Below are 5,070 nucleotides of genomic sequence, written 5' to 3' on the forward strand. Positions count from 1 at the left end.
TTATTTATATGTAACGAAATTATTTTATTAAAGTATTTTTGAAATTATTTTTATATTCTATGGTATAGCAAATGGCAATGTTATAAATTAAGGCTATGAAAATACAAAATAAAGTTAGTATTACAGACATAATAAAATGGCACAAATTTATAACACGATTCTATTCATTATCTCACATTCTCTTCTGTGCCTTCTAGATCCTTCAGCAGACGCTTACCTTTGAAGTTCAGGTGTGGTGCTGTGCGTTAATGCACTGTGCCTCAAAGTCCATTTTCAACAACAAGGTCAGCAGTCCAAGCTCACCAACTGCTTCTCAGAAACCATATACAGGGCCACTATGGCTCAGAACTGACTCGACGGCACTTAATCACAACAGTCTGTTTTTTGAATGGTGCAGTGGGAATACAAGTAGGTGACAAAACATGACATAGATACTTTCATTCATGATGCATGCATTTATTAGAGGCAAACTTTATGCAATGGAAGCCTGGATTGGATTAGCCTTGGTTGGGGAACCAGTGCAAAAAGCACTGTGTTTTGTAATGATTTAGTAATATAATTCATTGCAATCCTTATACTCAAATTGATGTGTTATTTGAATATTAGGGTCTGGATCTTGGATAAATGACACCTGCAACCATTTGATTGGATAAACTCATCCAGAAGAAAAATCCAAAGAGAGAAGAAAGTCTTATCTATGCATTCATTTCTCCTCTAAAAGATGAAAGTGAAACAGGACTCAATATCATTATTGTTGCTGTTAACTGCCATTGAGTTGGCTCCAACTCATAACTACCCTGTATAGGGTTTCCAAGGAGCCACTGATGAGTTTGAACAACAAACCTTGCAGTTTGCAACAACCTTGTGGTCCAGTGCTTATAATACAGCACCACACAAGGTCTCAATATAGACGTAAGATATATTTGTGCATCTTAAAATACATGCACATGTAATATCAGATATGGGATTAAAAGTATGGCTTACATGCTATCATTGTTGTGTCTTATCAAGATGGTTTTGACTCATAACAACACTTTATAAGGGTTTCCAAGCTTGCAAAATTTCATGGGAGCAGAAAGCCTCATGCTTCTCCTGTAGAGTGCTGGTAGATTTGAACTGCTATCTTGCAATTAGCCAAATGTATAACTCACTACGTTACTTTTTGGATCGACATTAATTACCATCATACGAAATAAGGCAGTTAATATTTCTGAGATTCCATTTCTCCCTACATTTTTTTAAGCAATTTTTCCCACTTTATCGATGTCTTTAATAATTTTTTAAAAAATATATTACTGTGCAGTGATAAATAGAAAGTGTCTGGGAATGGAATAGAACAGAGAATGATCTAAGAAGAGTCAAAAGGGTCACCAACACATTAAAATTTCTTCTCAAGGAATCCAGTTTCTAAGGAACTGCTTTAAAACTAGGACACACTTTCACATGCGACTTCATGGCTTATGGACGAACAGTGCCGAGACTTATCTTCCTAGGTGGCTTTACATTTCTCTAATATATCACATATCAACAAAGGACTCTTTTCCACCTGGGCTTCATACTCTATCCCCCAAGAAATTAAGGAATAAATCAGTCACTTTATCTTTGAATGTAGTAGTGTATGTATATTCATATGCCTACTGAAAGTGAAATATTTTTGCAGTGCCAAGTACTTTCTGAAAGTGCCATTCAGACATATGGTACAATATGTTTATACCTATTGCAGACCATCTGCTGTCTAGGCTCAAATGCACATTTATTTTACTTTTAATTCACAAAGAAAATGAGAAAATAGAGCTGTCTCATGTACCATAATTTGGCTGAGCTTTAAGCAGGTGCACATTAAATAAGAAAGCATATTTAGAACTATAAAACCATTCTTATTCTGCTCCCATGTGGACACATATTCTTTCTAAACCAATAAAAATATTTCATCTCTTTATGCTTAGATCTGTTTTATTGTCTGTAATGGGGTCAGGTGGAATAAGTATAATTTTGAAACCAGGGAACTATTTATTCTTTTGCTGAAAGAGTAAGCAAGGTGTATGATTATATTGTCAGTGCCATTTAATTGGTACTACACAGTATTTATTTTAACTTTTTATTGTGAATTGAGTGAAGGTTTATATTCAACAAATGATACACTTAATTTCATCTCCACTGCAATCCCCTCAGTGTAACAACATAATACACTTCTTCCCTTTATTTCTGTTTCCATTCCTCCTCTCCCCACCCTTCAGAATTCTGTCCTTAGGTATACTCTTCCCCTTTTCATTGCAAATGTTTGACAAATCTATGGTATACATCTCTCATTAGTGTTGTGGCTCCCATATACCTGTCGCCCGGCTAAATGGATGAGAAAATAGGAGCCAATATGCTGTCTTCAAGACAACACTTTACACACAAATATGAAAAGAGATTAAGAATCAAAGAATAGAAATAAATATAAAAAGCTAACAGTAATAAAAAACCAAGCTTGAGTGATACTGCTAAATTCTGATTACATAGACTTTAAGGCAAAAAACAGCATAAGAGACAAAGAAAACAATATTTAATGATGAAAATGTCAACTGAACAAGAGAACATAACTACAATATCTATGTTCTCAGTGAAAGAACCTAAAATAAATAAATAATCTCTAGTAACTAAATTGAAGAAAGAAATAGAAAACTCTACAATTATAGTGGGGATTTTTAATATATCACTTTTTTTTTTTTAAGTTTCTATTGTGAATTGACTGACAGTTTTCATTGGAGAATATTAGCTTTGCATTCATCCTATCGAATTTCACTGCATTGAAATGACTACAATCGCCTCCATGCATCATCATTCAACAGCATTCGCTTCCATTCTCTCTGGTTTATTTGTTTGTTTTTTTTTAATGTACACCCAAGCATTCAAAAATATATAACCATTCAAACAACCAAAGGGCATACCCTGCAAGCCTGCCCCCAGCTGCCAAGACACAGTCCCTTCTTGAGGCTAGAGTCCCAGCTGCTCCATCTCTCCATGTCATAGTCTCTACCTCCATCTCTGGCATTGCTGCTTCTCTGGATATATCGTTTTCAATGAAAGAGAACAACTAGGAAGAACCTGAGCAAAGACACCTACAATACAATCAACCACCTTGACCTCATATCCTTATGCAAAGCACTCCACCAACAAGAATACAATACACATTTTTTACAAGTGAATAAGGAACATTCTCCTGAACAGACCATAGATAACAAAATAAACTGTGAAAGTGTTTTGTAGTTATAGAAAAAGCAACAATTACGAAGAGCTTATTCTTTTTAAAACTATTTTGCTTTTTTACATTCATTCTATATACAGAATGAAAGCATAATATAAGATTTTTGGTACAATTATTTTTCTATTTAAAATGTGAATATTTATCAGACAGTAGACAAAAGTAAATAGTGAAATTGTTTTAATAAATTAATATTCAGAAATATCAAATAAAGCATATAAACACAAATATTCACCTTAATACCTAATCATGATACCAGAGCATTTTTAAACAGCAGTGCTATCTCAAACTGCTCATATGTTAGTTATTAAAATTGCTAAATCAGAGTAATTTCTTATTAGCAGAATTTTGGGATAAATTTGAGTGTATTGTAATGTTTCAATTAAGTCATCATAATTCCAAAATCATTGTTGTTGCCTGAAGTTATTTGAGTCTTTGACATTGACTTCATTGTCTGAGTCGATTTGGTAAAAAGATCAACAACAGAATGTGACTCCTTTAAAAAGTTCCTGTACTACTTAATATAAATAAACTTGTTTCCTAAGAAAGGTAGTAATATAGAGATTACTTGCAATATAAAGATTATAGAGATGAGAATTAACCATGAATGTTCATCCCAGAAACATGTCTGATTGAGAGGTTTGTTGTTGTTGTTAATTGCTGTCAAGTCTCTTCCAACGCATAGCGACCCTGTATAGAGTTTCTGAGGAGCAGCTGGTGAGCTTGAACTGCCAACCTTGCAGTTCAAATGGCTTTGCAGTCTTGGGCATTAACCCACAGCGCCACACCAGGACTCCAATTAAGAGGTGGTATATGTTAATTAAGAACTCCAATTGAGAGGTGGTATATGTTAATTAAAAATTCCTGGTGTTAATTAAGAATTTCTGGTGGCACAGTAGGTAAACAGCTGCTAACTAAAAGATCATCTATTTGAACTCACCAGTTACTCTGCAGGAGAACGATGTGAGTTTGCTAAAGATTTACTGTATTGAAAAACTATGGGGCAGTTCCACTCTGTCCTATAGAGGTGCAGAAAATTGAAACTGACTTGCCAGCAGTGGGTTTCAATTTGATTTCTATATTAATTTTAAAACTTACTGTGATCAAGTGGATTCTATCTTATGGCAAACCCATGTGTTGCAGAGCAGAATTGTTCCATAGGGTATTCTTGACTATAAAATTCATACAATCAGATCACTAGATCTTCCACTATGCAACAAGTGGGATTGAATGGCCAACTTTTAAGTTAATAGTTCAGTGCAAGTCTTTTCCATGACTTGATCGCTCTTGTGTTGGTTCTGACTCCTAGCAACCCTATGTAAAATAAAATGAAACAAATCCCAGTCTGGTATCATCTTCAGATTTTCCATGTTTCAACCCATTGTTCAAGACACTATATCAGACCATCTTGTTGAAGATCTTCTTTTTCCCTGACAAAATATTTTACCAAGCACAATGTCCTTCTCTAAGGTCCGTTTTGAAAACATACCCAAAGTATGTGAGGCAATGTCTTACCATCCTCACTTTTAAGGCACATTCTAGCTGTATTTATTCCAAATCAGATTTTTTCACTCTTCTGGCAGTCTGTGATAGTCACCATTTTTCATCAACAACATAAATTCAAAGGCATCAATTCTACTCTGATATTCCTTATCCATTGTCCAGCTTTTGTATGTAGTTGCATTTTAATTCTAAAATGACATCGTTCTTTTTCAACTCTTTAAAGAATCTTTTGGAGTTATTTGGTCCAATGTAACATGTCACAAGATTTCTTGACCATTGCTTCCATGGGCATTGATGGTGGATCCAAGAACAATGAAATC

The sequence above is a fragment of the Chrysochloris asiatica genome, unplaced genomic scaffold, assembly GCF_000296735.1.
Source record: "Chrysochloris asiatica unplaced genomic scaffold, ChrAsi1.0 scaffold00005, whole genome shotgun sequence".
NCBI lineage: Eukaryota > Metazoa > Chordata > Mammalia > Afrosoricida > Chrysochloridae > Chrysochloris > Chrysochloris asiatica.